Raw genomic sequence first — 20,375 nt, forward strand, 5'->3', positions numbered from 1 at the left:
GTGTGTAATATCTTTCCTGAAGACGAATTCTGGAGAACTGAAAAGCTCACATGCTGTTATGCGTCATTTGACTGGTCTCAATGAAGTGTATCGTGTGGACTGTGTTCTGGCCCAAGGTCAACCAAATTGCTACCCTACAGCCACTCTCTATTTCGTAAAGGCACAAAGCCAAGAGCCTGCCAGGTTAAAAGCTCAGGTACATAATGTCATGGCAGAGCAAGCTGGCCGGGATCCGGTTTAAACACACTCAAGGATTTGGGGTGCGTCCAACAAAAAAGTTAGCTACGTTTTTGGGGACAGGAGCCCCTCGTGGCTGATCGCAACTTGCTTTTTTGTTTCTGAAGCGGTACGTGGTGTGGGGCTGCTGGTGCTGATTGGGAAGACAAGCCCAAAGCCCTTTGGGTGAACGGAACCCACTTGAATGCTGGCTGTGCTGTGCAGATCAGGGGTCCTGCTTCAGTCCCCAGGGGCTTCCATATAAAGACCATTGCTTGAAATCCCAGAGAGCAAGTCTGAGAGGAAAATAGCAGGCAGATAGACCAGGGGTGGCCAAACTGCAGCTCAGGAGCCACGTGGGGCTCTTTCACACATATTGTGTGGCTCTTGAAGCCCCCACTCCTGTTAGCCGACTTGGAAAAGGCATTTCTCTCTTTAAATCACTTCTCCAAGCCAGCCAGCAGCTTGGAAAATGCAGTTAAAGTTAAAATTAATTCCTTCCTTTCTCCGTTCCCTCCTCCCTTTCCTTCCTCCATTTTCCTTCCTTCCTTCCTTCCTTCCTTCCTTCCTTCCTTCCTTCCTTCCTTCCTTCCTTCCTTCCTTCCTTCCTTCCTTCCTTCCTTCCTTCCTTCCTTCCTTCCTTCCTTCCTTCCTTCCTTCCTTCCTTCCTTCCTTCCTTCCTTCCTTCCTCCCTCCCTCCCTCCCTCCCTCCCTCCCTCCCTCCCTCTTGTTGTCCTAAACTCTTGCATAAGAACATAAGGGATGCCTTTTGGGGTCGAGACTCAGCCTAGTCTAAGATGCTTGGCAACAGAGAGAGAGAGAGAGGGAGAGTCAGCTTGTGCTGTAGGTGATCTGGCAGAATGTGGCCGTTAGGTTGTGATGTAACTTCTGCCTGACCACTGTTGGTGGTGGTGGTGGTAAGCACCGTCAGTTGCAGCCGACTTATGCCAGCCTTGTAGGGTTTTCAAGAAAAGAGACATTCAGATATTAGATTTTTTCAGATGTGACACTCTGGAGCAGGGGTGGCCAAACTTGCTTAATGTAAGAGCCACATAGAATAAATGTTAGATGTTTGAGAGCTGCAAGACATGAACATCAGATGTTGGAGGGAGGAAGGGAAGCAACTAGATGGAGGAGGGATGGAAAGAAAGCAAATTTAAATGCATTCATGCCACCAGCTGGCTTGGCTTGGAGAAATGATTCAGAGACAAGTGCCTTCTCCAAGCCAACCAAAGGGACAGGTGGGAGCTTCAAGAGCCACACAATATGCGAGCCACAGTTTGGCCGCCCCTTCTCTGAAGTATGAATTATCCCTGCAAGATGGCCGTGTTCTTCCTTCCTTTCCTCCATCTCCATATGTCATCTGAGGCAGGCCTTGACAAATTTGCTTTGGCTCTAAGAGCCATTCCAAACGTTTATCCCAAACCTTCATGTATTTTATTGACCATGTTTTCTGCCTATTGTTACCACAAAACCCAATTCCCAGCTTTTCCCAGTTTCTCCTAATTTTTATTAAAGCTAGGACAAAATGGTTTTGCTGTATAAATACTTGCCAAGCTAAACTCTAATGCCACCTAACTTCTTCCCAAGTCTTCATGATTTCATCATCACTTCAAAAAGTCTCACTTCATTGAATAGTGGTACTGGTACAGAAAGACACTGGTTAATAAGTGAATTTGTCAACCACCACTGAATGGCGGAAAGTCAACAAATAAAATAAGCAATCACAAAACTTCCATGCGCATTTTATTTAGAACATTTGCATGCCTCCTTTCCGTCTGACGCAGGTAGGGGTCTGAAGTTGGCTAACAATCAAAACAAAGTTAAAACAGATACACACACACACACACGAACAATATTTAAAAGAAACAGATAGCCACGCAAACAGGAGTTAGTGAGAGAAGGCCAACAAAATAAAGTCTTCACATAACGCTGACTTCTACTAAATCAGACTTTTAAGAACATAAGAGAAGCCATGTTGGATCATGCCAATGGCCCATCCAGTCCAACACTCTGTGTCATGTAAGAACATAAGAGAAGCCATGCTGGATCAGGCCAATGGCCCATCCAGTCCAACACTCTGTATCACACATAAGAACATAAGAGAAACCATGTTGGGTCAGGCGAACATAAGAGAAGCCATGTTGGATCATGCCAATGGCCCATCCAGTCCAACACTCTGTGTCATGTAAGAACATAAGAGAAGCCATGTTGGATCAGGCCAATGGCCCATCCAGTCCAACACTCTGTGTCACAGAAAAACATAAGAGAAGCCATGTTGGATCAGGCCAATGGTCCATCCAGTCCATCACTCTGTGTCACATAAGAACATAAAAGAAGCCATGTTGGATCAGGCCAATGGTCCATCCAGTCCAACACTCTGTGTCACATAAGAACATAAGAGAAGCCATGTTGGATCAGGCCAGTGGCCCATCCAGTCCAACACTCTGTGTCACAGAAGAAGATAAGAGAAGCCCTGTTGGATCAGGCCAATGGCCCATCCAGTCCAACACTCTGTGTCACATAAGAACATAAAAGAAGCCATGTTGGATCAGGCCAATGGTCCATCCAGTCCAACACTCTGTGTCACACAAGAACATAAGAGAAGCCATGTTGGATCAGGCCAGTGGCCCATCCAGTCCAACACTCTGTGTCACATAAGAACATAAGAGAAGCCATGTTGGATCAGGCCAATGGCCCATCCAGTCCAACACTCTGTGTCACGTAAGAACATAAGGGAAGCCACGCTGGATCAGGCCAACGGCCCATCCAGTCCAACACTCTGTGTCACAGAAGAACATAAGAGAAGCCATGTTGGATCAGGCCAATGGCCCATCCAGTCCAACACTCTATGTCACACATAAGAACATAAGAGAAACCATGTTGGGTCAGGCGAATGGCCCATCCAGTCCAACATTCTGGGTCACAGAAGAACATATGAGAAGCCATCACACAGTGGCCATATATATATGTGTGTGTGTGTGTGTATGTGTATATGTATGTATGTATATATATATATATATATATATATATATATATATATATATATATATATATACACATACATACATACATATATATTTATACACACACACACATATACACACACTGTGGCTAATAGCCACTGATGGACCTCTGCTCCATACTTTTATCTAGCCCCCTCTTGAAGCTGGCTATGCTTGTAGCCACCACCTCCTGTGGCAGTGAGTTCCACACGTTAATCACCCTTTGGATGAAGAAGGACTTCCTTTTATCTGTTCTAACCTGACTGCTCAGCAATTTCATTGAATGCCCACGAGTTCTTGTACTGTGAGACAGGGAGAAAAGTACTTCTTTCTCTACTTCCTCCATCCCATGCATAATCTTGTAAACCTCTATCATGTCACCCCGCAGTCGACGTTTCTCCAAGCTAAAGAGCCCCAATCGTTTTAACCTTTCTTCATAGGGAAAGTGTTCCAGTCCTTTAATCATTCTAGTTGCCCTTTTCTGCACTTTTTCCAATGCTATAATATCCTTTTTTGAGGTGTGGTGACCAGAATTGCACACAGTATTCCAAATGAAACCACACCATCGATTTATACAGGGGCATTATGATACTGGCTGATTAAGGTGCTACATGTCTAGCTTTAGATGGTGGGGCCCCCATGAAATATGACCTCAGAAGATGACTGCGCTGGTTGGGTTGGTTCATATCTGTTTTAGGTCATACAGGAAAACTTCTTTGAATTGAAATGATTAGTAAACGTGTTTTTACTGAGGAACACTGCAAGACATTGCAATAAAGTAATTGCTGAAAATGCAAGGCCCTCCCTTTTAGCCCCCCTCATATTTTTGCCAGATATTTTGCATCGATAGGCTACACTGGGGGTGGGGGGGTGAGGCGGGCATTGTACAGGTTGATTAATGTAGGATTTGTAATAGCCAGGGCAAACCAGCTGCTTGAAACGTTATAGAGGCTAGTGCAGGGGTGGCCAAAGTTGCTTTAACGTAAGAGTCACGTAGAATAAACGTCAGATGTTTGAGAGCCGCAAGACCGGAACGTCAGATGTTTGAGAGCCGCGAGACAGGAACGTCAGATGTTTGAGAGCCGCAAGACAGGAACGTCAGATGTTTGAGAGCCTCAAGACATGAATGTCAGATGTTCGAGAGCCTCAAGACATGAACGTCAGATGTTCGAGAGCCGCGAGACAGGAACGTCAGATGTTTGAGAGCCGCGAGACAGGAACGTCAGATGTTCGAGAGCCTCAAGACATGAACGTCAGATGTTCGAGAGCCGCAAGACAGGAACGTCAGATGTTCGAGAGCCGCAAGACAGGAATGCCAGATGTTCAAGAGCCGCAAGACAGGAACGCCAGATGTTTGAGAGCCGCAAGGCAGGAACGTCAGATGTTTGAGAGCCACAAGACAAGGAAGGAGGAAAGACAAATAGATGGGGGAGGGAGGTGGAAAGAAAGCAACTTTAAATACGTTCTTCAAGCTGCCATCTCGAGAGCCACACAATATGTATGAAAGAGCCACATCTGGCTCCCAAGCTGCAGTTTGGCCACCCCTGGCCTAGTGTTGCCCTAAAATTGAGTGCTAGAGCCAACTGTATTGCTTTAGGCTGTAGGTGGAGTTGCATTGTTGTATATGCCCCCTTAGCACTTTCTTGGCAAATGGCCCTGTAGCAGAAACTCTTTTCTTTCATTACTAACCTCTGCTGAAGTGATCTTCTAGAAGACTTTCAAGGTCGGAGCATGAGTGCCTTTTTAAAACACTAGAACAAAGTTTGAGTCAAAGGGCACCTTTAAACCAACAAAGTTTAATTTTGGGTAGAAGCTTTCATGTGTGTGCACAACCGGAAGGAAACTGGAGCTAGTGTGAATGTTCCTGCTATCACCAACACTAGTCTGTGAGACAAAAAAGAGGGGGGGGGGACACTGCAAGAAATCTCTTTCAGCAAGTTTTAAAGACTTTTCTGAATAACAGGAACAGTTACTTGCTCATGACAATTTTTTTTGTGTGTGTGTCTGTGCGTACCTGGAAGTCATGGCACCCTCTGGTGACCGACCCCCTACTGGGGGCTTGGAGGATATTCAGAAAAGTGGCTGAAGAAAGCCCGTCCCAGCCCGCTTCCCGACTTCTGGTACTCCTTGGAGGTCTCCCATCCAAGCACTTGCCAGAGTCGGCCCTGCTTAGCTTACAAGATTGGGCTTGCCTGGGCTATCCAAGTCAGGGCCTGGTGTTTGTCTTTTTTAATACAAATTTGCCTCATTCCTGTTGCCTGTTGACCTCAAAAGTCCTAAACCTGATTCCTACATGACCATTTCTTCTCAAAGTGAAATAAAAGTTCCCATCAGATTCTCATGTGCCATTATAAATCAAGGACAAAAGAAGGATTTTAGTCTCTCTCCTCAATTCCCTAGGCTGGGTCAGCATTTACCAATATACATTCAAGTGGCTGGGTGGGACAGCTAGAGAAGAACAAAGAAGAAAAAGCAAAAGGTAAAAGCAAGATAAAGGAAAACTATGTGAGGGAGGGCAAAGTCGTCATAAAAGGTATTCTTGTCTGTGGAATAATTGCCTATGAGTTGACCAGTGTCTCCATAGGCACTGACCACATGAAGGTGCCTTAAACTGAATCATATTGTCAGTCCGTCAAGATCAGCATTGTGCTCTCAGTGGTCTTAGGTTGACGTCTCTTTCAAATCACCTGCTACCTGGTCCTTTTCACTGGAGATGCCAGAGATTTGAACCTGGGATCTTCTGCATGCCAAGGAAATGCTCTACCGCTGAGCCATGGCCAGTCCCCAAACCATTGCAGGGGTTGATGCCACGAACAGAATAAAAGGGTTGCAATTAGGAGTGCTGACAAGGCAGAGTTCCTCTTGTTAATACAACTAGCTTCAGCTCTTTGGAATAGTTATTGTGCATTTGTTTTTATGGGTTTCAGCGTTCGTGTCTGCTTCTCGTAAGGATCCAAGAGGGCATTAAAACCAGTCATCCATTTTGTAGCAAGGCTGCTATCCGAGTAAACTGGCGAAACAGGTTTTATGCACAATGCCAGTTGCGTTTAGAGCGGCTGTAATTGTCACTGACAGCAGAATGTTTAAAAATAGGTTTTACGGCTGCTTTTGAAGACCAGATACACCACAGGTACTTTGCACTTTCTTTTAGTATTATTTAAAATGCTTGTACCCAACACCATGCTTTTGAGGTGACTCACTAAGCCTGTGAATCCCAAAGCCGGGAGGCAACATTAGGGGGAAGGCTTTGCCCCTTGGCCCTGTTGTTGGCCATCCAGAGGAACTGGTTGGCCCCTGTGTGGGACAGGAGGCTGGACTAGATGGACTATTGGTCTGATCCAGCAGGGCTCTTCTGAGGTTCTTAGGAAGGCCTCGGCCTCTCTGCCCTGTTGGCCCTCCAGAGGAACTGGCTGGCCTCTGTGTGAGACAGGAGGCTGGACTAGAGGGACCCTCACTGGTGAGATCCATCAGGGCTCTTATGATGTTCTTATGAAGGCCTCGGCCTTTCTGCCCTGTTGGCCCTCCAGAGGAACTGGTTGGCCACTGTGTGAGACAGGAGGCTGGACTAGATGGACCCTCACTGGTCTGATCCATCAGGGCTCTTCTGATGTTCTTATGAAGGCCTTGGCCTCTCTGCCCTGTTGGCCCTCCAGAGGAACTGGCTGGCCCCTGTGAGAGACAGGATTCTGGACTAGATGGACCCTCACTGGTCTGATCCAGCAGGGCTCTTCTGATGTTCTTATGAAGGCCTTGACCTCTCTGCCCTGTTGTTGGCCCTCCAAAGGAACTGATTGGCCACTGTGTGAGACAGGAGGCTGGACTAGATGGACCCTCACTGGTCTGATCCATCAGGGCTCTTCTCATGTTCTTATGAAGGCCTCGGCCTCTTTGCCCTGTTGGCCCTCCAGAGGAACTGGCTGGCCACTGAGAGACAGAATTCTGGACTAGATGGACCCTCACTGGTCTGATCCAGCAGGGCTCTTCTGATGTTCTTATGAAGGCCTTGACCTCTCTGCCCTGTTGACCCTCTAGAGGAACTGGCTGGTCACTGTGTGACAACATGGACCACTGTTAGACTCTATGCCTAGACTACATGGACCACTGTTCTGATCAGCAGGGCACCTCTGATGTTCCTATGTTCTCTCATGGAAGCTAACGCAAAATGTAAAACAATTCAGGTAGCAAGCATTCACAAAGCCAGCAGCTATGTATACATCTCAATCCACAGCAAAGGAGGAGTATTCAGAGCTAAATGATAATAAAAAGCACAGACATAACAAAAAAGGATTGCCAGAAGGCAAACAAAGCCATAGTAAGAGGAAACATCTTCACCAGGGGTGGCCAAGCTTGCTCAATGTTAGAGCCACGCAGAATAAACATCAGAAGTTGTGGAGCTGCAAGGCAGGCAGGCAAATAGATGGAGGGCAGAGAGGAGGGAGGTGGAGGTGGAAAGAAAGCCACTTTAAATGCGTTCTCCAACCTGCTGGATGGCTTGGCTAAGTGATTTAAAGAGAGAAATGCCTTCTCCAAGCCTGCTGATGGGATAGTGGCAGCTTTGAGAGCCACACAATATGTGTCAAAGAGCCATATGTGGCTCCCGAGCCACAGTTTGGTTGCCCCTGGTCTACACACTAACGGGGAAGGGGGTGGGGAAGCACATGAAGCTGTCTTGGTTCTTCTGCCCTGACCTGGATAGCCAAGGCTAGCCTGATCCTGTGAGATCTCAAAAGCGAAGGAGGACTGGCTCTGGACCAGGGTTGCTTTATCAGAGACAGACCATGGCAGACCACCTCCGTTCATCTCTTGCCTTGAAAACCCTATGGAGTCACCATATGAACATACGAAGCTGCCTTTTACTGAATCAGAGCCTGGGTCCATCAAAGTCAGTATTGTCTTCTCAGACTGGCAGCGGCTCTCCAGGGTCTCCAGCTGAGGTTTTTCACACCTGTTTGCCTGGACCCTTTTTTGGAGATGCCGGGGATTGAACCTGGGACCTTCTGCTTCCCAAGCAGATGCTTTACCACTGAGCCATCGTCCCTCCCTTGACCAGCAGTGGCTCTCCAGGTCTCAAGCTGAGGTTTTTCACGCCTCTTTGCCTGGACACTTTTTAGTTGGAGATGCCGGGGATTGAACCTGGGGCCTTCTGCTTACCAAGCAGATGCTCTACCACTGAGCAACTGTCCCTCCCCTGGCAGTCTACTCTCCAGGGTCTCAAGCTGAGGTTTTTCATGCCTACTTGCCTGGACCCTTTTTAGTTGGAGATGCCGGGGATTGAACCTGGGGCCTTCTGCTTACCAAGCAGGTGCTCTACCACGGAGCCACCGTCCCTCCCACCATAAGTCAGCTGGGACTTGACAGCAACAAATTCTGTTCAAAAAGTGAAATTTCCTGGAAAATTGATTGAGAAAAATGGAATTTTCGATACAAAATTAATACATGCAATGCTTTTTAAAATGTAACCTAAAATCATTTTAATGCTTTAGCAACCTAAAAAAAAAATCACGATTTGGCCATCAAAATCTAGTATTTGGCATATTTATAGAATCTAAAAATAGAGAATCCTTAATTTTCCATAAGCAAAACTATAAGGATGCCTAATACCTGAAACTGCGGGAGCCCTAAGCTAGCTTAATTTTTCCATCTGAAATGTAGGAAAAAATTTAAAAACCCTATGTTAAACAATGGCATTGTCAGGAGATGTGACCTAGCATGCAAACGAGTTCCTGTTGGGCTTCTTCTACCAAATATTGGTCCAGTTTTAACTGTTCGTTTTATATTGATTTTACTGTTATCCGCCCTGAGCCTGTCTTTGGGCAAGGGCGGAATATAAGAACATAAGAGGAGCCATGTTGGATCAGGCCAATGGCCCATCCAGTCCAACGCTCTGTGTCACATAAGAACAGAAGAGGAGCCATGTTGGATCAGGCCAATGGCCCATCCAGTCCAACGCTCTGTGTCACATAAGAACATAAGAGGAGCCATGTTGGATCAGGCCAATGGCCCATCCAGTCCAACGCTCTGTGTCACATAAGAACAGAAGAGGAGCCATGTTGGATCAGGCCAATGGCCCTTCCAGTCCAACGCTCTGTGTCACATAAGAACAGAAGAGGAGCCATGTTGGATCAGGCCAATGGCCCATCCAGTCCAACGCTCTGTGTCACATAAGAACATAAGAGGAGCCATGTTGGATCAGGCCAATGGCCCATCCAGTCCAACGCTCTGTGTCACATAAGAACAGAAGAGGAGCCATGTTGGATCAGGCCAATGGCCCATCCAATCCAACACTCTGTGTCATAAGAACATAAGAGGAGCCATGTTGGATCAGACCAGTGGCCCATCCAGTCCAACACTCTGTGTCACACAGTGGCAAAAACCCAGGGGCCATCAGGAGGTCCACCAATGGGGCCAGGACTCTAGAAGCCCTCCCACTGTGCCCCCCACCAAGCACCAAGAATACCAAGCATCACTGCCCCAGACGGAGAGGTTCTACAATACACTGTGGCTAATAGCCACCGATGGACCTGTGCTCCATATGCTTATCCATTCCCTTCTTGAATCTGTCTATGCTTGTAGCTGCCACCACCTCCTGTGGCAGTAAATTCCATGTGTTAATCACCTAAATAAATCGCCTAAATAAAATTTTAAAAGCTCTGGTTGTTGCCAACGTCATTTAAATTTAAACAACAAGCATAGCTGTGGAAATATATTGCAGATGTCTACAGTATATGCAGGAATTGTTATCTAACACTGTAGATTGTCTTGGATAAGAATCTTCTGGCTTTTTTTGTGGCAGGTACTCCTTTGCCTATTGGGCCACACCCCCCTGATGTAGCCAATCCTCCAAGAGCTTGCGGGGCTCTCAGTACAAGGCCTACTGTAAGCTCCAGGAGGATTGGCTGCATCAGGAGTGTGTGGCCTAATAGGCAAAGGAGGTCCTGCTAGAATTCCTTACAGGGCTCTTCGTACAGGGCCTGCTGTAAGCTCCAGGAGGATTGGCTGCATCAGGAGTGTGTGGCCTAATAGGCAAAGGAGGTCCTGCTAGAATTCCTTACAGGGCTCTTCGTACAGGGCCTGCTGTAAGCTCCAGCAGGATTGGCTGCATCAGGAGGGTGTGGCCTAATATGCAAAGGAGTTCCTGGCTACAAAAAAAAGCCCTGCGAGTCGTCATGCTGCATATTTGGAGTGAGTGCAAACTTTCATTAAATATTTTACCTCTTCAAAAAAGAGAAAATACTAACGCAGTTGTGGAAGCAAAACAAAATACCAGAAAAGTGGGACTGGATTATGAAAATTATGCATTGGAGTGAAATGGACAAGCTTATAAGAATATTAAAAGAACATGATATAGAAAAGTTTAATAATGAATGGGGAAAATTTCAGGAGTATGTCGAAAAACAATGGAAGGTGAAAGGACGTTTGGTGATTTTTGACGATGGTTAATTTCTAAAGAAACTTTATAGGGGAAAGATAAAAAATGTGAATATACCCTTTTTCTTTTTTTTCCCTCAACCTATTTTGATAAGGATTATAGTTAAAGTGAAATTATGGGAATATATATTTCTTCAATTTTATTTTTATGATATTGGGACTAAAGGACTAGAATGAAGACGGATAATAATAATTACAAATAGTTCTTTCCTTATCTGTATTTTATTATAGTTATACTTTTTTTAATGAAGATTCTTAAAATGTTAAAATTACGGTACCTTTTATTTTTCTTTGTATTTCAAGTAAAATGCACCGGTGGAAGTCACGAAAAGGGGGGGAGGGAGGTGGAAAATGTGATGCAATATGTAGGTACTTAATTTTTGATAACAATTGAATATTAATATAATATGTTGCAGAATAATAAAATTGTTTTACACACACAAAAAAGAGAAAACACTTTGTCGGAGTTGGTTTTTTCTTTTCTTTTTCTGCCGGTATGTCACAGCTTGACATACAGTGAACCCGTAAAATTTTCAAGGCAGTGAAGATTTGAATTGCAAAAACAAAACAAAACTGGAAGCAACCAGAAATCCTCCCAAAAGTAAGAACTGATTGAAAAAATAATGGAAACGGCAGAACTGGATTCACTTTTACCTTTATGAAAAGGCAAAACTATACAAGATACAAAAGCCCATTTATGGCTTGTTTTTTTCATGCTCCCCCAAATTTCTCAATTTGCTTGTTGAAAATATTAAAATAGAAGGGATTCCTCACACAGCCCGGGGTGGGGGGTGTCTGTCATCTGTATCACAGCATTGGACAAGGACCGCAATTATTATTTATTACTTTCATTTTCTATCCCGCCCTCTCCGCAAGCAGACTCAGGGCAGCGAACAGTCAATTTAAAAACAATTCAAGGTTACAATTTAAGCAATAAAATAACAATTAAAATACAATTTCATGGTGCTACTCAAAACTTCAGTAAAGGCGGGACCATAGCTTTCTTTCTTCTGACAGTGATCCTAATTCATCGTGAGTGATGTCACTCAGCCATGTAGGGTGGCAGTCCTCCCCCAGTTAGGTAGTAAAGGCCTGTCGAAATAGTTCAGTTTTACAGGCCCTGCGGAATTGGGAGACATCCCGCAGGGCCCGTATGGCTTCCGGGAGGGCGTTCCACATTTCTGGTGCTGCCACTGAGAAGGCCCTGGCCCATGTAGCGCACAGTCTGGCCTCCCTTGGTCCGGGGATAGATAGTAGGTTGTGTCCCTGAACGCAACGCTCTCTGGGGAACGTATGGAGAAAGGCAGTCCCGTAGATAGGCAGGCCCTCGACCATATAGGGCTTCACTCTTCTCACTTATAGGTGATCACTCATCTCACTTAAGTGAAGATGATGGGGGCGTCAGTGTTTCAGGAAGAAGCTCTGTTTAAAAGGGCAACTTTTAATGTGTACAGCCAATCAGAAGCCCTGCTGGGTAAAAGCCCTACCCAGCCCTGCCGACTTTCTGAAAGCACTTGGCAGGCCCCAGGGAAATGTTTGGCGGGCACCATGGTTCAAAGGCAGCAAGCCTTGGCCTGTGGCCTCTGTGCTCGCTCCTTGGCCATACTGATGAACTGATTGGCCACTGGGTGATGCAAGATGGTGGGCTAGATGGACCTTCACTGTCTGACCCAGCAGTGGTCTTCTGATGTTCTTAGGAAGGCCTCAGCCTCTCTGCCCTGTTGTTGGCCCTCCAGAGGAACTGGCTGGCCACTGTGTGAGACAGGAGGCTGGACTAGATGGACCCACACTGGTCTGATCCAGCAGGGCTCTTCTGATGTTCTTAGGAAGGCCTTGGCCTCTCTGGCCTGTTGTTGGCCCACCAGAGGAACTGGCTGGCCACTGTGTGGACTAAATGGACCCTCTTTGGTCAGACCCAGCAGGGCTCTTCTGATATTCTTATGAAGACCTCGGCCTCTCTGCCCTGTTGTTGGCCCTCCAGAGGAACTGATTGGCCACTGTGTGAGACAGGACGCTGGACTAGATGGACCCTCCCTGCTCTGATCCAGCAGGGCTCTTCTGATGTTCTTATGAAGGCCTTGGCCTCTCTGCCCTGTTGTTGGCCTTCCAGAGGAACTGGCTGGCCACTATGTGAGGCAAGAGACTGGACTAGAAGGACCCTCCCTGGTCTGACCCAGCAGGGCTCTTCTGATGTTCTTATGAAGACCTCGGCGCCTCTACCCTGATGTTGGCCCTCCAGAGGAATTGATTGGCCACTGTGTGAGATAGGATGCTGGACCCTCCCTGGTCTGATCCAGCAGGGCTCTTCTGAGGTTCTTATGAAGGCCTCAGCCTCTCTGCCCTGTCGTTGGCCCTCCAGAGGAACTGGTTGGCCCCTGTGTGAGACAGGAGGCTGGACTAGATGGACCCTCACTGGTCTGATCCAGCAGGGCTCTTCTGAAGTTCTTATGAAGGCCTCAGCCTCTCTGCCCTGTTGTTGGCCCTCCAGAGGAACTGGCTGACCACTGTGTGAGGCAGGAGGCTGGACTAGATGGACCCTCCCTGGTCTGATCCAGCAGGGCTCTTCTGATGTTCTTATGAAGGCCTCGGCCTCTCTGCCCTGCTGTTGGATCTCCAGAGGAACTGTCTGGCCGCTGTGTGAGACAGGGGGCTGGACTACAATGACCCTCACTCCTCTTATCCAGCAGGGCTCTTATGTACAAAATGCAGACTTCCTCAGCTTTCCTGGCTCTTATTGTAGAAGATGGTGTAAAAATGCTTGTGACGACCTATGCTCCCTTCAGCCAAGTTTTTAAAGCGAGAACCATATGTCAGCTCATTTCCACTAGATGGCAGCAGAAGGTTGTGGCACAGATGGAAACATTTAATGAAGAGGCAGGAAGGAACTGAGCTCTCTGCAAGGTAGCAGTAATATAGGCAGCTCTTGTTATAAATCATGTTAAGACCCGCTCACATTTCACGGAATGGAGTGGAAGGGAAAGTCCTCAGCTCCAAGGAGAGAGGCCCAGTTAACAAAAGCAGGAGACAGGCATGCCCGAGGAAAGGCCTAATGCAGGAGTGCCCAAACTGCAGCTCGGGAACCTCATGCGGCCCTTTCACACACGTTGTGCGGCTCTCAAAGCCCCCGTCAGCCAACTTGGAGGAGGCTTTAAATCGCTTCTCTGAGCCAAGCCACTTCTCCAAGCTTGGCGAAGACGTCTGAGGTTAAAGTTGCTTTCTTTCCACGTCTCTCTCCCCCGTCTGTTTTCCTTGCTCCCTCCCTCCCTCCCTCCAGCTTCTGACAGTCATGTCTTGTGCCTCTCGAACATAGAGATGGCAGATATTACTCCATTTTATAGCACAGGTGACAGGGCCGGCAGGGAAGGCTAGTAAGTCAGGTAGGGCCCGGATCTCTGTAGGGAGCTGATTCCACCAGGGACTGACGTGGTCCTTAAGTGATTTTAGCAGACAGGATGGGTAAAGATCCGGAATACAAGGAGTAGCCTTCACTGAAAACAGGGTCAAAATCAGGGTTCAGAGATCAGACAATGCATTAGGCCAGGGGTGGCTGAACTTGCTGAACGCGAGCCACGCAGAATAAACATCAGATGGGAAATCACACCAGTTCTCCTAGATAAGAGAGCTCTGGCTGACCCAAGGCCATGCCAGCAGCTGCAAGTGGAGGAGTGGGGAATCAAACCCGGTTCTCCCAGATAAGAGAGCTCTGGCTGATCCAAGGCCATTCCAGCAGCTGCAAGTGGAGGAGTGGGGAATCAAACCTGATTCTTCCAAATAAGAGAGCTCTGGCTGACCCAAGGCCATTCCAGCAGGTGCAAGGGGAGGAGTGGGGAATCAAACCCGGTTCTCCTAGATAAGAGAGCTCTGGCTGACCCAAGGCCATTCCAGCAGGTGCAAGGGGAGGAGTGGGGAATCAAACCCGGTTCTCCCAGAGAAGAGAGCTCTGGCTGACCCAAGGCCATTCCAGCAGGTGCAAGGGGAGGAGTGGGGAATCAAACCCGGTTCTCCCAGATAAGAGAGCTCTGGCTGACCCAAGGCCATTCCAGCAGCTGCAAGTGGAGGAGTGGGGAATCAAACCCGGTTCTCTCAGATAAGAGAGCTCTGGCTGACCAAGGCCATTCCAGCAGCTGCAAGTGGAGGAGTGGGGAATCAAACCCGGTTCTCTCAGATAAGAGTCCACACACTTAACCACTACACCAAACTGGCTCTACACCAATCTGGCTCTAGGCAAATGGATGGAGAGAGAGGTGGAAAGAAAGCAACTTTAACTTTAAATGCATTTTCCGAGCCACTGACTAACAGGATGGTGGGGGCTTTGAGAGCCGCACAATATGTGTGAAAGAGCCACGTATGGCTCCTGAGCCACAGTTGGGCCACCCCTGCCCAAAAGATTACTACAGCATATAAATAGTAATTTTTTTCCGCCCAGCCATAACAAATTGTAGGGTACATGGATGAACACCAGGGGGCACAAGTGAAGCTGTTTGTTGATTTTGATCTGAGTACTCTTTTACCTTTTTGCATAGAAGTGGCTTATGTTTTGCATGAAAAGCCTTTTAGTCTTAAGTACCTAAGGACGAAGGGAATTTTTTCTAAACATTTTTCTGAGCTTGAGCATAAAACACTTTCCCTTTCCTGGCTACAGACCCTTTCGCCTCTTAAATAGCCGAGATGCATCCCATGGACAGAATTAATAAGGAATTAAAGAGAATTTAATCAGAAATATTAACCGAAATTATACCACATACCCTTGGCTGCATTAATTGCCGTGTCAGCTTCACCATGCGAAGGTTTTGAGTAATTGCATTTTGCCCAACAAATAAGCCTTGTCCTATTTCGTTGTAGTATATTTGCAGGTAGGGAGTACTTCAGCCAGTTATAGTTTAGCTTATACGATTTAAATAAAATATTCTGTGCTAGACAAAAAGGAGTACTGGATAAACATATGGAACAGAGATCCATAAATGGCTATTAGCCACGAAATATAGGTGTAGTACTAGGTCTGGTGCAGTGATGCTTTGTATTCTTAGTTTTTTTGGGGGGGCACAGTGGCAAGGCTTCTGGAGTTCTGGCCCCGCTGGTGGACCTCCTGATGGCCCCCGGGTTTTGGCCACCGTGTGACACAGAGTTGTACTGGATGAGCCAATGGCTGGATCCAACATGGCTTCTTTTACATTCTTATGCCTGCACAGTGATGCTGTCAGTTTGGTGTAGTGGTTAAGTGTGCGGACTCTTATCTGGGAGAACCGGGTTTGATTCCCCACTCCTCCACTTGCAGCTGCTGGAATGGCCTTGGGTCAGCCAGAGCTCTCTTATCTGGGAGAACCGGGTTTGATTCCCCACTCCTCCACTCGCCCCTGCTGGAATGGCCTTGGGTCAGCCAGAGCTCTCTTATCTGGGAGAACCGGGTTTGATTCCCCACTCCTCCACTTGCAGCTGCTGGAATGGCCTTGGGTCAGCCAGAGCTCTCTTATCTGGGAGAACCAGGTTTGATTCCCCACTCCTCCACTCGCCCCTGCTGGAATGGCCTTGGGTCAGCCAGAGCTCTCTTATCTGGGAGAACCGGGTTTGATTCCCCACTCCTCCACTTTCAGCTGCTGGAATGGCCTTGGGTCAGCCAGAGCTCTCTTATCTGGGAGAACCGGGTTTGATTCCCCACTCCTCCACTTTCAGCTGCTGGAATGGCCTTGGGTCAGCCATAGCTCTCTTATCTGGGAGAACCGGGTTTGATTCCCTACTCCTCCACTTGCAGCTGCTGGAATGGCCTTGGGTCAGCCAGAGCTCTCTTATCTGGGAGAACCGGGTTTGATTCCCCACTCCTCCACTTGCAGCTGCTGGAATGGCCTTGGGTCAGCCAGAGCTCTCTTATCTAGGAGAACCGGGTTTTATTCCCCTCTCCTCCACTTGTACCTGCTGGCATGGCCTTGGGTCAGCCATAGCTCTCTTATCTGGGAGAACCGGGTTTGATTCCCCACTCCTCCACTTGTACCTGCTGGCATGGCCTTGGGTCAGCCATAGCTCTGGCAGAGTTGTCCTTGAAAGGGCAGCTGCTGTGAGAGCCCTCTCCAGCCCCACCCACCTCACAGGGTGTCTATTGTGGGGGGAGGAAGGTAAAGGAGATTGTGAGCCGCTCTGAGACTCTTCGGAGTGGAGGGCGGGATATAAATCCAATATCTTCTACCTCACAGGGTGTCTGTTGTGGGGGAGGAAGGTAAAGGAGATTGTGAGCCGCTCTGAGACTCTTCGGAGTGGAGGGCGGGATATAAATCCAATATCTTCTACCTCACGGGGTGTCTGTTGTGGGGGAGGAAGGTAAAGGAGATTGTGAGCTGCTCTGAGACTCTTCGGAGTGGAGGGCGGGATATAAATCCAATATCTTCATCTACCTCACAGGGTGTCTGTTGTGGGGGAGGAAGGAAAAGGAGATTGTGAGCCGCTCTGAGACTCTTCGGAGTGGAGGGCGGGATATAAATCCAATATCTTCATCTACCTCACAGGGTGTCTGTTGTGGGGGAGGAAGGTAAAGGAGATGGTGAGCCACTCCGAGACTCTTCGGAGTGGAGGGTGGGATATAAATCCAATATCTTCTTCTCTTCTTGGTGCTGGGGGGTGGGGTAACAGTGGGAGGACTTCTGGAATTCTGGTCCCACTGGTTGCCTCCTGATAGCTCCTGGGCTTTGGCTAGCATGTGACACGAACTGTTGGACTGGAGGGGCCACTGGCCAGATGCAAAATGGCTTCTCTTACGTTCTTCTGAAAAAAAAGAACCACATGGTTTTTTTGTAGTATTCTCTCTCTGTACTGTGTTCAGTTCTTGTCAAGCGGCCTCTCCTGTCTTTCTTGTCTTGATTCCTCACTCCTTCACCTGCCCCTGCTGGTGTGACCTTGAGTCAGTCACAAGTTCTCTCAGCGCTGTTCTCTCAAGAGCAGTTCTGGGAGAATTCTTCCAGCCCCGCCTCTCTCACAGGGGGTCTGTTGTGGGGAGGGGAAGGGAAAGGAGATTGTGAGCTGCTCTGAGACTCCTTCGGATAGTGAAGGGTGGGGTATAAATCCACCCTCTTCCTCCTCTCCTCCTCCTCCCCCTCCCCCTATCTTATGGTTGGTTTAAGGAGCAGCAGTCCTATATGTTAGGAATCCTGGAAATACTCTTGCTCTCACCCTTATCAGTTTGGGGTGGTTTTTTTTTCATGAAAGCGATTAAGAGAATGGACCACAATCCGTGTGTGGGTGGGGTGTGGCTTCTCAGTCCCAGTCTCACGTCTGCCCCCAGTTCACACAGTACCTTTAAGCCACCCACTCCATCAGCTGCACTCCCACCGCATAAAACAGGAGATGACAAGACTGGCCTGCCTTAGCAGGCTGTTGGAAGGATTCCCACAAAATACCGTTTGCGGAAGCACCATTGAAAACGCTAAGTATTCTGACCAGCAGAGGATTTGTGAGGGAGTACCATTCATATTAAGAGCCCCGTGGTGCAGAGTGTTAAAGCTGCAGTACTGCAGTCCTAAGCTCTGCTCACAACCTTAGAGCCCTGGCGGAAGCTGGTTTCAGGTAGCCGGCTCGAGGTTGACTCAGCCTTCCATCCTTTTGAGGTCAGTAAAATGAGGACCCAGCTTGCTGGGGGGGAAGCGTAGATGACTGGGGAAGGCAATGGCAAACCACCTCGTAAAAAGTCTGCCGTGAAAACGTTGTGAAAACAACGTCACCCCAGAGTCGAAAAACGATTGGTGCTTGCACAGGGGACTACCTTTACCTTTGGGGCAAGAGCCCCGTGGCGCAGAGTGGTAAAGCTGCAGTACTGCAGTCCGAGCCCTCTGCTCACGACCCGAGTTCGACCCCAGCGGAAGCTGGTTCAGGTAGCCGGCTCCAGGTTGACTCAGCCTTCCATCTTTCCAAGGTTGGTAAAATGAATCCCCAGCTTGCTGGGGGGAAAGCGTAGAGGACCTGGGAGGCAATGGCAAACCACCCTGTCAAAAGTCTGCCGTGAAAACGTTGTGAAAGCAATGTCACCCCAGAGCCGGAAACGACTGGTGCTTGCACAGGGGACCTTTCCTTTCCTCCCCTCATTCACAACTTAGCCCCCGCATTCCTCCCCCGTGCTCCAGTTTCAACCCTTGCTTTGGACCCTTTTTGCTGGGGGTGGCCAAACTCACTTAACATAAGAGCCGCGTTGAATAAACGTCAGATGTTTGAGAGCCACAAGGCAGGGAAGGAAGGCAGCAAATAGATGGGGGAGAGTGATGAGGGAGGGAGAGGTCGAAAGAAAGCTGCTTTAACTTTAAATGCATTCTCTAAGCTGGCCAATAATAGGGCAGTGGAGGCTTTGAGAGTTGCACCGCTTGTGTGGATGAGCCACATGTGACTCAGGTTTAGCCACCCCTTCTTTACACTCTTTCGGCCTCTCTCCCCTCTCCCACAATTCTGTCCTTCTTCCTTCCGCTTGGCCACCTCCAGTGAATTTCTTCCTTCTTTTCTATCTTTTGTATGCCACCTTTCTCCCCGATGGGGACCCGAAGCAGCTGACGCAATTCTCCTCTCCTCCATATTCTCCTCACCTTGCAAAGTGGGGGCAGCTGAGAGCATGTGACTGGCCCTAGGTCACCCAGCAAGCTTCCGTGGCAGAAGGAGAAGAGGAGTTTGGTTTTCTACCCCGCCCTTCACTACCAGATGGAGTCTCGAAGCAGCTTACAATCTCCTTCCCTTCCTCCCTCCCCTAACAGACACCCTGTGAGGCAGGTGGGCCTGAGAGAGCGCGGAGAGAACTGGGACTGACCCAAGGTCAACCAGCTGGCTGCACGTGGAGGCGGAGGAGTGGGGAATCAAACCCGGCTCTCCACATTCGAGTCTGTTGCTCGAAACCTCTACGCCACACTGATCTCAAACCCGGATTTCCAGGATTCTAGCACAACACGCTCAGCGCTGCGCCACACTGGCGCTGTCTCTCCTCCGCCTTTTAACCGTAAGACGTTTCTGCAGACTTGTGCAGCTCCCTCGTTTTGCAAAAGCGTAATTATCTTTGCGTGCACGACTTTAAAACTCGGCTTCTGCTAGGCGCTTTAAGCGTCGGCCTCCTTGGGCTAGCCCTTCCTTTGCGCCGAATGGAACCTTTTTCCCTCGCGCGAGTTGTTTTAAAAATGGCAGTCTCTGCTCCCTGGTCCCATTTTCCGCAGCATTTTGCATAGACGCGCTTCCCGTCCGCAGGCTGCTTATTACCTTCCCAGCCCCCCCTCGAATATGTTCACAATGCTTGTCCACACGTACGGACAGTAATGACTCTGTGATGGTGTGACAAGGGTGTGTGTGTGTGTGTGGGGGGGGGAGAAGTTTACATAAAGTCATAAACTGCTGGCCCCTCCCGGAAGAAATTGGCAGGCTGTCTAAAGATCTGCACAAATAGTTGTTAAGTGTGTGGAGAGGGGGGAAAAGGTGTTGATGACGAAGCAAGGGAGCGGGGCTGCGGGCAATCCACAATTGCAGCTGTGCAGAGCACGAATTGCAGCGGTTGCCAGCAAGGAGAGGTTTTCGGGGCATGGAGATAAACACGGTCTCTGGGCAATACTCCCCCTAAGCCTGGGTTGTCAAACTCATTTGTTATGAGGGCCGGATCTGACATAAGTGATACCTTGTCGGACCAGGCTGGGCTGTGTCGGGCCGGGCCATGTGTGTACCTATTTAAGATGAGGTAGCAGAGAGATAAAGAGCCCCGCGGCGCGGAGTGGTAAAGCTGCA

The sequence above is a fragment of the Heteronotia binoei genome, chromosome 8, assembly GCF_032191835.1.
Source record: "Heteronotia binoei isolate CCM8104 ecotype False Entrance Well chromosome 8, APGP_CSIRO_Hbin_v1, whole genome shotgun sequence".
Taxonomy (NCBI): Eukaryota; Metazoa; Chordata; class Lepidosauria; order Squamata; family Gekkonidae; genus Heteronotia; species Heteronotia binoei.